Here is a 13,868-nt window from a genome sequence, read left to right on the forward strand (position 1 = left end):
AGCAAATCCTACAGCAACCAAAACATATTCTACACTCATTGATGTTGTGGATAGAAGTAGTAGATCTACGTCCACTGCAACACGGGTTGGTAGAACAGTGATGTTACCAAACAATTATGCTGATTTTGTAATGTAATTTTTATGAAGAGAAGTATGGGGGTTGTAACTATCTTGTATCACAGGTTGCAATAATCCCTAACAGATTATACTTGTCACTAAATGCTTATATTTATGGCAAAGGCATGTGAATTTATGGTGTTGTAATAATAATAGACATGTTTCTTAAGACTATCGTTAGGCAGTTATACTGATTATTTGTTATTTCATATCAGACATATTCTGTCAAATGTAACTCACTTAGAGTGAAGTATTCATTGGCAGTGAGTATTTCATTATTAATTGTATTCTTATTTGTTGTGTTATTGAGAATGTATTTGTGAAAGGGAGATGTGGTGTCTTGGTAACCATGGTCAATGTATCCTGGAGACAGGTAACCATGTGTTCTAGAATAGAATGGGAGTGATAAGCGAGAGTGACAGTTGGAGGAGGACAGGAGGAGAGAGGACGCTGTCTTGCTTGCTTCAATAAATGATATACACACATACCTGCGTATCGTAGTCACTCTCTACACCCACCAGGCAATCAAAATGGAGACTAGCGCATCTCAAGCAAAGCCGCCCCTGCTCCAATCAAGTTTAAACTTAAAAAACTGTGATATTAGCAGCAGAAAAATACTACAAAGTGCGCAAATAAAGAAAGTGCAGGCTACAAATGGTAGTAAGTAAGCAGAAAAAGCAATTTGTCAATGCCACTTCAGCTGAACCATTTAAATTATCGGAATTATCTGTCCCAGGATGGTTGTCTTTTTATGCAAAGTAGGGGAACGTTTTTTCATAAATCAAAAAAGTATGGGCATGTCATGCCCCTCCGATCCTGCCCACTTTGACCACTGGGGGCCAGTCAAGATGTATTGCAAAGTCCTACTAGCCAACCACCACCTCAGCTGCCAAGTCCCGGCCCCCAGTAAGACATTAATGCTAGCCGGGTGTGGCCCAGAATAACTATCAACTCACCTGTTGCCCTTCACACCAGTATCACTGTGCCACAGCTCTCTTTAAAAGGCACAGGCCGGCTGACCAGGCGTGCAGGCATGGTCTCATCTCACCGTGACTGCAGCAACACTGGACTGCTTATGCACCCCCCCCACTGAATAGCCTGGAGCAGAGCACTGAGCCTGATACCATTACGAGTGACACCAGCAGACTGAGTCCGACTCCCGCTGAGCAGGAAAGGAGTGTAGGTGTCAGCAACGAGTCCACCACTGTTCGACTTAGAGACCACTACAGCTGAGGTCCAACATGATTTTCCTAGCAGTTAGTTGGTAAGTGGCCAGTTGGCAATGATTGAGGAGGGTATGAAGCTGCATGTTGCCTTATGAAACATTTAAATAAATGTGTCCTTTTGTAATGTAACAGGTGTTCATGTAAAGCGCTCTGATACCTTCGGGTCTGATGGCGGCGCCTTCTCATTAGAAGTTGATGTCATCACCATTCGAGTGAACATGAATGTAAATGGGATGACATAAGCAGCTTTTGGGTCATATTGATTCAGTGGTGCACCAGCAACAGATACTCCAATACCATATACTCACCTGGGCCCATAAACACACATACACACAGCCTGGTACTAACTGCTGGAGTCAAAGTTTATGATTTTACCATTTCAAGATTAGTCTCCTCTTGTTCTCAACTAATCTTTTCACTGATCAAAAAGTTCTTTCCTCTGGTCAATGGACCATTAGTTGAACTAATTGCTGGTGAAATTACATGGATTATTTCTCTTTGCAATGAAATAACCACAGACTCGGGAATTTTTTTTAAGTCTTTATCTAAATTAATTTCATGTGAACCATTTTCAAAGTACGGTACAGTCTCCATCACTCATAGGAAGGAAGATTCAATTTATCAATCATCAAACACATACTTTATACTTTGCAATAACTTATGCTCAGAAAGGAGAGGACAGAGAGAGAAGAACATTTGCACATTCACGAAAATGATAGTTACCTAGGATGGTGTGAAAACCAATCCCCTGGCCAAGGAGCTGGGAAGGGTCTCCCGGGAAAGATCAGGTGACAAAGGCTTGAGGACTGGAAAGAGGACAGGCTAAATGACCTCACTAACACCGACGCTTACGTAGCACCCCTCTCTAACACTCTCTTCCTCCTCGAGATTCTTCTGCGATCTTCTTCTAAATCAAATTAATTTAAGATAGATGGTTCTGCATTCGATTCTTCAGCAGCATCCCTCGTCACTCCGACAGCATCCCGAGCTCTGCAGCATTAAGCAAATCTCCGTCTGACTAACTAACTAAGACTACCTAAATTATACTCTTTGATATTCATGTACCACCCATTAATGTTTCAATATCGTAAAAATACTAACTCTGATTGGACAGGCAAGGGAGGGAAGATCATAACACCATGCTTAAGTGTCTTCTCAGTCTATTAACCCATTGTTCATAAATACAACCCCTTAATTTTTATTCAACATTTTTATTCCCACCCTTAATCACATTTTATTAGCAACATTTGTTTCTTTTTCCATGTATGTCTATTCATCCAGAAGTCTTCAATGCTTGTTCTCAGGTTATATAACTTTAGTGTTCTTGGATTGCCTTCAAGTACATCGTCACTCTTCCGGCTCAATCTCACCAGGCATGAGCGGTGGGTCACATGACTAACAGACTCTGGATTCATACGACAGGCCCAAATGCACACTAACAAGAAAGTCAAAAAGACAAATGTTATTTTCAAAAATAAATGGTTTCACTGTATACAACCTATCTCTACTCTAAACCCCTTAAATCATTATTGTTTTCCCCGCGTTAGCATTAGTAAAATAGCTTGGTTTAGTTTCAGTAAAGCAAATGCTAAGCATGTGAGCTTTCAAGCCGCCATTTTAATAGCGTCTGCACAAGAAATTCCCTCCGAGTGACAGCTCGTCATACTGCGTAGATGCAGTTGACGCATGCACAATAAAGATTTCCCTTTAGCAGCCATTTTAGAATTTCACTCGAGTTACTTATTAGTAAAACACATAAGCAAGCTTCTCTGTCTCTTATGTTCAATGTGTTGCGTATTAATTTACACAATACGTGGTTAATACAATGTCAGAAGTTAAATGAGAGGATTGCTTCTGAGCAAGTCTCTTTTCTACGAGTCCTTGCTCCATCAATGTGGTGAGAAGAATTGTCTCAATTGTGTTAATAATTGGTGGTTTTACATGTGTTTCTTTCTGACATTGTGGTGTATCATCAGACAGATGTCAAATAGCTCAGTTTGTCAGAGATATATCACTGCTGGATTTGGGTGAGGGTGGGTGGCCACAGAGTCCTCTCTATACTAATACTCTGCGTTCTTGTATCCCTCAAACTCAGCTGTAAAGAGTTCAAAATGGAACATAGAGAGCTATCACTGTCCTTAGAGGGAAGGATTATGTGTCCTCTGCTCGCAGAGCCGTGTATTGGTTGCCATTGGCTTCAACCTAATTTTTCTTACATATAAACTCCTTAACAACCAGTCCCCATTTTATCTTGCATCCAGATTACAACCTTGTTACCTGAGCTGCAACCTTTGAAGTAAAAACAAGGCATTATTAGTTGTTGCTAAAGTTCACCTTACTTCTTGTGCTGAAGAGGACTTTTCAGTAAGCCCTAAACCCACAACCATGTCAATGGGTTCAGAGATGTTGGAGATGATGGTTGGCCTCTGTATTTGTGCAATTCGGTGGTTAACACACAGGCAACCCTGCAAACTTCTGACATTTTTGAAAAGTAGACACCCAGGGCTTTTCAGGGTTGTGTGAATTGTGTGGCTCCTACCTGTTTTTCTTAATTAGTGTGTCAAACTATGGGTTAAAAAATGTTTCGCCACAAATCTATATGGTGAAAAACTCTGAAATGTGCGTCCAATGCAAAGTTGTGCCATTCTGGGCTCCTGCTGATAAAATGCTACCCCACATATATGGGTGGACTTGTTGAATGGGCCAAGACAAAACCCAAACTGTGACCTTATGGATTTAACAATGACTTCATCTAGTCATGCTTTTTGGATTTTACCTTAGTTAATTGTTTATTGAATGAAAAAAGGTAAGTGGCGTTGGGAACCAGGCTTCCTGGCAAAAGGTGGGTCTCTCAATGGCCTCCACTGACCATCTACATTTTTACATTCCTGGAGAACCACCTTGGTGGTGTTACCCCTTGACCAGCCCCTCTTGAGGGACCTGAAATTTCTCTGGGGAACTTTGGTTCATTTATAAGGAAGTGTAGACCTAGAAAAAGAAGCAGTGTTTCTTGATACCTGCAATGCCTGTCACTAGCCTTTAGTGACTCTCATCTTCATTTCAGGTCCTCTGAGGACACATGTTTCCCTCTCCCCAATCTGCCTCTTTTGGCAGACCTAATATACCACCTTGAGATCTGATGAAAAAAAAAATGGAAATGGAGGGGGAGCTAGGATTCCGGTTGCACGGCATGCCCCTCTCTGGCTTTTGCCAAGAGCTGAATATTAGCTCCCATGGAGGAGCATATAAGGGGATGCCACCCCATTGCTGATACCCTAATGGAGGTGAGACTCACCAACTACAAGAGATCATTCATTTTCTATAACTGTGGATTTTACAGAAACTGTGCACCATAGTCTAGAGTCGGGTTCCTTTGTGACCCCCCCCCCCCCACAACAATATGGCATATTACTCTGTAAAACAACCATATGTGATTGACCATACCACAGAGCAGGTGAACAGACAAAAAGGTATCCATGTGAAATTTGAACGCGTGGCTTGTCATTCAGATGTGAAAAGTGTTATCTCCACAGTTTTTGTCACAAGGTTGGCTTAGCACCTAGAGGAGAGAACACTGGAGAATCTAAGGACATGTGACATGCCTGCATTGCACAAGTTATCCTTACCCATAATGCCCTGCAAACATCAGTTATTGGGGAAAATAGTCTTATCTCACATTTTTGCAGTGGTGGATACCGGAATATACCACCATTAGCAAAATTCCTAGCTTTCAATGTTGCCAAATTTCTACAGATAGAAATGGCATCTCATGTGTGCGGGTAGGTCTGTTGTAGGGGACAGGCCAAACCTGCAGCCATGAAGAGCAAACTGCACATGGGGTGGCTGCTGTATTTGGGCCCAGGGGCAGCTAGCTCCCAGGCTCCCAGTTGTTAACCTTCAAACCCCAGGCATTTCTGATAATTTGAAACCCTGGGGAATCCAGGTTATGTGGCTTGGGTTGATGCCAGTTGTCTGTCTTACAAAGAAATCCCTATAATCATAAAAACATGATTAACAGACACAATTTCCTCACAGTTCTCATGGGTGCTACTGCAGTATTTGGGCGCCCTATGGAACGTTGTCATAAGAAAGCATATTATCTTCAAAATTGAGATCCAGGGGAATCCATGGTTGTATGTCTTGTTTTGATACAACTAGTCTTTTGCACTCAGAAGTTCCTGCATATGGCAAAGTGTGGTCAATAAACACAATTTCCTTAAAAGTTACATCGCGTTGGGTGCAGTATTTGGCCGCAAGATTGGCAGGTGTGTGATTTGCATGGATGCTCATATTGTTTCTGACCAAGAAGTCCTTGCAAACCTGAAACTGTGGATAAAAAAACCTAAATTTTCTTTCAATTCTTGTGAAGGTTGGATGCAGTATTTGGGCCAGAAGTCTGCCGGTACACATGCAACCCTACCAACCGGGAGGCAACTCTGATAGGTAGAAACCCAGGGAAACCCAGTAAATCATATTTTCTGTGGATACCACCAGTTTTCCATGCCCAGAATTAATGGACATAATTTAGGGATTGCCAGTGGCATCAGCAGCTTACGCTTACACTGTACTTCCTAGGGCCGGACTGGCTGTAGCGGGCATCGGGCTTTTCCCCAGAACGCTGGAAGGGTGGGGGACGGTTTTTGGAGCGGTAAGTGCCAGTTTTGATACTGGGGGTTTGTGTTCTCAGTCCGGCCCTGGTCCTTCCAACCCCTAATCAGTATATGTGCAAATGATTTCAAAAGTTTGTTTAAAACAATAGGGCATTTTGTGAGAAAGACAGTATGCAGTATCACTGAAAAGGTTTACTTTCGTTCTCATGTTGAAAACAGACACAAGCCAAAGACAAATAAGAATGTTGTACAGAGCTGTGTTGTATTTTAGTATGCTGGTGTAAAAATGGAAATAATTCTTATTTTGATACATCAAGTCATGCACACCTTGGTTTAAACTCTCTTCTAATTTTACAAATTGCAGTTTTGTTATTGTGATAATTGTATTGTATTGTAATTACAATTATATAGCACTTACTACTCCTGACGAGACGTTGAAGCACTTGTGGTTCTGGCGTCTAGCTTGCATTCGAGTTAGGGATTACAGAAGTAGGCAATCTAGTTGATAAAAATAAATTCTACATGTTTTTAAGTTGCACATCATTTTTAACTTCCTCATTAAATTCATGTGAATGTTTTGCAATAAATTACAAGGTATAGGTTGACTTTCAGCTGCGGACCAGCAAGTGCAATACTTGCTTGCGACTTTATTTATACTGAATAGTAATGGCCTGTATTTTTTTTAAACAAAGTACTAATCTACTTACTGCACATATGCACCAAATTCCGATACTGACATTGACGAGCCTATTTTTTTTAAAGATAACAGGGCTTATTTATGGGCCCTTGCGTCACTTTTGCACCGCTGGTGCGTCACTTTTTGTGACGCACTAGCGGTGTAAAAAAGCGCCATGTTACGCCATATTTACAAAGTGGCGCATCTAGGTAGATGATGAACTATATTAAAAGTGAAGTTGTCAGGATTATTAGCATGACGTTACCAAATTCAGCTGCAGTGATTCTTACGCTTATCATTCTCAATTTAATGTATTCTTTCACATTGTATTTTAGACCAGGCTGCCATGCAGTTTGGTGCCCACAGATATACTGCTCCCGCAGGGGACCTGATTCATGTAGGTGTCGGGAAGAGCCCACTCGGTTTCTGTTTATTCACTTCTTGTACAAAAACCCTGGAGTCCTGGGCTTTTTCTGGTCCACCAAAGGGACTGATCAGGGGCCATTCCCCTCAGTCTGTTTCCCCTATATCTAGCTGAAATTAAAATGGTGGGTAGAGGTTAGGGTGCCCAGATGTTGACTAGCAGGCCAGCTTGGGAGGTAACACCACTGATCTCCTCCTCCAGGACAGCTGGAATTCGGATGGTGAGCACTGGTCAGAGAGAGGCACACCTTATACCTAGACGCTTATAAGAAGCCATGAATAGTTATAATGTGCTTAGAGTACCACAATGCTTAGGAATAGAATGTCCACAATATCATATCGACCGATCTCTCACTGTTAGGCAAAATAGCTGAAAAACAAGTCAATCAGACCCTCTCTCAATATTTGGAGGAGAATGGGGTGCTGCATCCTACACAAATGGGCTTCCGACCTGAGCACAGTACTGAGTCAGCCCTGTTGGTGGTCATGGAGGAACTTAAGGGAATTCTAGACCTGGGGTGCACAGCGGCCATCCTGCTTCTGGATCTTAGTGCCGCTTTTGACACGGTGGATCACAGCACTATGATCCTCAGGCTTAAGGAAGCGCGTATCACAGACTCTGCGCAAAACTGGATATCTTCCTTCCTAGAAGATAGATCCTTGAAAATACTGGAAGGTGAGCACCTCTCAGACACCCTCCAATTCTTGTGCGGAGTTCTGCATTGAGCTCTACACTATTTAATTTGTACATGCAACCATTGGCTAAAATAGTGCAAGAATGTGGGCTATATATCGTGTCTTCCGCAGACGATACCCAGTTGATACTATCAGTGACAGAGGGCCCCCAATCCATGCACATTAATCTGGAACCCTGCATGGTAAAAGAAGCCAACTGGATGAACAAATGCAGCCTCAAGTTGAATGGAAGAAAAACACAGCTTATGTTCCTGGGTAATAAAGCAGTCCCGAGAAACATTATCTACTGGCCTCCAGAACTGGGAGAACCCCCTGTCCCAAAAAATGCGGTAAAAAAATCTGGGAATATGGCGTGACAGCAGTCGTTCCATGAAGACTCAAGCCAGGAAATTATCAGGTGCATGCTTTGGAATAATGCGCATGCTCTGAAAAATCCTACCTATCATCCCTTAACGTACTTGCAGAACTGTGGTTTAGGCCCTGGTGGTGTAACGGCTGGACAACTGTAACTCCTTTTATCTTGGCGCACCTAAATACGCTATAAACCAATTACAAGTGGTCCAGATTGCCACAGCCAGGATACTGCTACGCATCCCCAGACAACAGTCAGCGAAAGCAGCCCTGTATACACTGCATTGGCTTCCAATCGAAGCCAGGATCAAATTTAAGTCACTCTGTATTTCTCACAGAGACATGAATGACAAAGGACCGGCCTTAATTAAAAAGCTTGTCACACCATATGTACTGAGAAGATCTCTAAGATCCTCTAGAGATCTACTCATGAAAAGGACAAGAATAAAGAGATCCAGGTGGGGAGGTAGATCCTTCTCACATTTGGCTCTGAGTCTGTGGACCTCCCTGCTGAAAGAAATAAGTTTGCTGACTGATGAACTGGCATTTAGGAAAAAACTTAAAACTTGGCTCTTTCCATAACAACTTCAGTACCCTGACTGCATCTTCTCCTTAGCGCTGGGAAGCCTCCAGGCAGCCATGCGCTCTATAGATCCATAAAGCGAAAACCAAAGGAAATGATGGACGGAGTATTGAACATTGCAAGCACTCACCCCCAGTCAACTGATCTGGGTTTAATCCATCACCATTCTTTAGCCCACTCTGCCACCCCAGTTCAGACATGGCCATATGCAAATCAGTCTGACCCTGTGCCTCATGGGAACAGTCCAGCCCGAACTGCCAAGCCATGTCTTCCCTGGACCGGAAACAAGCTTCCTAGGACCGGTTTCTGGCATTTCAGCCGTCTTCAGCCAGGCTTGCTTGAATCCAGTGGCAAAGTGAGCAAGGGACTCACGTCTGAGCATACCCTGCCAACTTATGGCGAACAAAGCGAAAACCAAAGGAAATGATGGACGGAGTGTTGAACATTGCAAGCACTCACCCCCAGTCAACTGATCTGGGTTTAATCCATCACCATTCTTTAGCCCACTCTGCCACCCCAGTTCAGACATGGCCATATGCAAATCAGTCTGACCCTGTGCCTCATGGGAACAGTCCAGCCCGAACTGCCAAGCCATGTCTTCCCTGGACCGGAAACAACCTTCCTAGGAACGGTTTCTGGCATTTCAGCCGTCTTCAGCCAGGCTTGCTTGAATCCAGTGGCAAAGTGAGCAAGGGACTCACGTCTGAGCATACCCTGCCAACTTATGGCGAACAAAGCGAAAACCAAAGGAAATGATGGACGGAGTGTTGAACATTGCAAGCACTCACCCCCAGTCAACTGATCTGGGTTTAATCCATCACCATTCTTTAGCCCACTCTGCCACCCCAGTTCAGACATGGCCATATGCAAATCAGTCTGACCCTGTGCCTCATGGGAACAGTCCAGCCCGAACTGCCAAGCCATGTCTTCCCTGGACCGGAAACAAGCTTCCTAGGACCGGTTTCTGGCATTTCAGCCGTCTTCAGCCAGGCTTGCTTGAATCCAGTGGCAAAGTGAGCAAGGGACTCACGTCTGAGCAAACCCTGCCAACTTATGGCGAACAAAGCGAAAACCAAAGGAAATGATGGACGGAGTGTTGAACATTGCAAGCACTCACCCCCAGTCAACTGATCTGGGTTTAATCCATCACCATTCTTTAGCCCACTCTGCCACCCCAGTTCAGACATGGCCATATGCAAATCAGTCTGACACTGTGCCTCATGGGAACAGTCCAGCCCGAACTGCCAAGCCATGTCTTCCCTGGACCGGAAACAAGCTTCCTAGGACCGGTTTCTGGCATTTCAGCCGTCTTCAGCCAGGCTTGCTTGAATCCAGTGGCAAAGTGAGCAAGGGACTCACGTCTGAGCATACCCTGCCAACTTATGGCGAACAAAGCGAAAACCAAAGGAAATGATGGACGGAGTGTTGAACATTGCAAGCACTCACCCCCAGTCAACTGATCTGGGTTTAATCCATCACCATTCTTTAGCCCACTCTGCCACCCCAGTTCAGACATGGCCATATGCAAATCAGTCTGATCCTGTGCCTCATGGGAACAGTCCAGCCCGAACTGCTAAGCCATGTCTTCCCTGGACCGGAAACAAGCTTCCTAGGACCGGTTCCTGGCATTTCAGCCGTCTTCAGCCAGGCTTGCTTGAATCCAGTGGCAAAGTGAGCAAGGGACTCACGTCTGAGCATACCCTGCCAACTTATGGCGAACAAAGCGAAAACCAAAGGAAATGATGGACGGAGTGTTGAACATTGCAAGCACTCACCCCCAGTCAACTGATCTGGGTTTAATCCATCACCATTCTTTAGCCCACTCTGCCACCCCAGTTCAGACATGGCCATATGCAAATCAGTCTGACCCTGTGCCTCATGGGAACAGTCCAGCCCGAACTGCCAAGCCATGTCTTCCCTGGACCAGAAACAAGCTTCCTAGGACCGGTTTCTGGCGTTTCAGCCGTCTTCAGCCAGGCTTGCTTGAATCCAGTGGCAAAGTGAGCAAGGGACTCACGTCTGAGCATACCCTGCCAACTTATGGCGAACAAAGCGAAAACCAAAGGAAATGATGGACGGAGTGTTGAACATTGCAAGCACTCACCCCCAGTCAACTGATCTGGGTTTAATCCATCACCATTCTTTAGCCCACTCTGCCACCCCAGTTCAGACATGGCCATATGCAAATCAGTCTGACCCTGTGCCTCATGGGAACAGTCCAGCCCGAACTGCCAAGCCATGTCTTCCCTGGACCGGAAACAAGCTTCCTAGGACCGGTTTCTGGCATTTCAGCCGTCTTCAGCCAGGCTTGCTTGAATCCAGTGGCAAAGTGAGCAAGGGACTCACGTCTGAGCATACCCTGCCAACTTATGGCGAATAAAGTGAAAACCAAAGGAAATGATGGACGGAGTGTTGAACATTGCAAGCACTCACCCCCAGTCAACTGATCTGGGTTTAATCCATCACCATTCTTTAGCCCACTCTGCCACCCCAGTTCAGACATGGCCATATGCAAATCAGTCTGACCCTGTGCCTCATGGGAACAGTCCAGCCTGAACTGCCAAGCCATGTCTTCCCTGGACCGGAAACAAGCTTCCTAGGACCGGTTTCTGGCATTTCAGCCGTCTTCAGCCAGGCTTGCTTGAATCCAGTGGCAAAGGGAGCAAGGGACTCACGTCTGAGCATACCCTGCCAACTTATGGCGAACAAAGCGAAAACCAAAGGAAATGATGGACGGAGTGTTGAACATTGCAAGCACTCACCCCCAGTCAACTGATCTGGGTTTAATCCATCACCATTCTTTAGCCAACTCTGCCACCCCAGTTCAGACATGGCCATATGCAAATCAGTCTGACCCTGTGCCTCATGGGAACAGTCCAGCCCGAACTGCCAAGCCATGTCTTCCCTGGACCGGAAACAAGCTTCCTAGGACCGGTTTCTGGCATTTCAGCCGTCTTCAGCCAGGCTTGCTTGAATCCAGTGGCAAAGTGAGCAAGGGACTCACGTCTGAGCATACCCTGCCAACTTATGGCGAACAAAGCGAAAACCAAAGGAAATGATGGACGGAGTGTTGAACATTGCAAGCACTCACCCCCAGTCAACTGATCTGGGTTTAATCCATCACCATTCTTTAGCCCACTCTGCCACCCCAGTTCAGACATGGCCATATGCAAATCAGTCTGACCCTGTGCCTCATGGGAACAGTCCAGCCCGAACTGCCAAGCCATGTCTTCCCTGGACCGGAAACAAGCTTCCTAGGAACGGTTTCTGGCATTTCAGCCGTCTTCAGCCAGGCTTGCTTGAATCCAGTGGCAAAGTGAGCAAGGGACTCACGTCTGAGCATACCCTGCCAACTTATGGCGAACAAAGCGAAAACCAAAGGAAATGATGGACGGAGTGTTGAACATTGCAAGCACTCACCCCCAGTCAACTGATCTGGGTTTAATCCATCACCATTCTTTAGCCCACTCTGCCACCCCAGTTCAGACATGGCCATATGCAAATCAGTCTGACCCTGTGCCTCATGGGAACAGTCCAGCCCGAACTGCCAAGCCATGTCTTCCCTGGACCGGAAACAAGCTTCCTAGGACCGGTTTCTGGCATTCCAGCCGTCTTCAGCCAGGCTTGCTTGAATCCAGTGGCAAAGTGAGCAAGGGACTCACGTCTGAGCAAACCCTGCCAACTTATGGCGAACAAAGCGAAAACCAAAGGAAATGATGGACGGAGTGTTGAACATTGCAAGCACTCACCCCCAGTCAACTGATCTGGGTTTAATCCATCACCATTCTTTAGCCCACTCTGCCACCCCAGTTCAGACATGGCCATATGCAAATCAGTCTGACCCTGTGCCTCATGGGAACAGTCCAGCCCGAACTGCCAAGCCATGTCTTCCCTGGACCGGAAACAATCTTCCTAGGACCGGTTTCTGGCATTTCAGCCGTCTTCAGCCAGGCTTGCTTGAATCCAGTGGCAAAGTGAGCAAGGGACTCACGTCTGAGCATACCCTGCCAACTTATGGCGAACAAAGCGAAAACCAAAGGAAATGATGGACGGAGTGTTGAACATTGCAAGCACTCACCCCCAGTCAACTGATCTGGGTTTAATCCATCACCATTCTTTAGCCCACTCTGCCACCCCAGTTCAGACATGGCCATATGCAAATCAGTCTGACCCTGTGCCTCATGGGAACAGTCCAGCCCGAACTGCCAAGCCATGTCTTCCCTGGACCGGAAACAAGCTTCCTAGGACCGGTTTCTGGCATTTCAGCCGTCTTCAGCCAGGCTTGCTTGAATCCAGTGGCAAAGTGAGAAAGGGACTCACGTCTGAGCATACCCTGCCAACTTATGGCGAACAAAGCGAAAACCAAAGGAAATGATGGACGGAGTGTTGAACATTGCAAGCACTCACCCCCAGTCAACTGATCTGGGTTTAATCCATCACCATTCTTTAGCCCACTCTGCCACCCCAGTTCAGACATGGCCATATGCAAATCAGTCTGACCCTGTGCCTCATGGGAACAGTCCAGCCCGAACTGCCAAGCCATGTCTTCCCTGGACCGGAAACAAGCTTCCTAGGACCGGTTTCTGGCATTTCAGCCGTCTTCAGCCAGGCTTGCTTGAATCCAGTGGCAAAGTGAGCAAGGGACTCACGTCTGAGCATACCCTGCCAACTTATGGCAAACAAAGCGAAAACCAAAGGAAATGATGGACGGAGTGTTGAACATTGCAAGCACTCACCCCCAGTCAACTGATCTGGGTTTAATCCATCACCATTCTTTAGCCAACTCTGCCACCCCAGTTCAGACATGGCCATATGCAAATCAGTCTGACCCTGTGCCTCATGGGAACAGTCCAGCCCGAACTGCCAAGCCATGTCTTCCCTGGACCGGAAACAAGCTTCCTAGGACCGGTTTCTGGCATTTCAGCCGTCTTCAGCCAGGCTTGCTTGAATCCAGTGGCAAAGTGAGCAAGGGACTCACGTCTGAGCATACCCTGCCAACTTATGGCGAACAAAGCGAAAACCAAAGGAAATGATGGACGGAGTGTTGAACATTGCAAGCACTCACCCCCAGTCAACTGATCTGGGTTTAATCCATCACCATTCTTTAGCCCACTCTGCCACCCCAGTTCAGACATGGCCATATGCAAATCAGTCTGACCCTGTGCCTCATGGGAACAGTCCAGCCC

Source organism: Triturus cristatus, chromosome 2_1, assembly GCF_964204655.1.
Source record: "Triturus cristatus chromosome 2_1, aTriCri1.1, whole genome shotgun sequence".
NCBI lineage: Eukaryota > Metazoa > Chordata > Amphibia > Caudata > Salamandridae > Triturus > Triturus cristatus.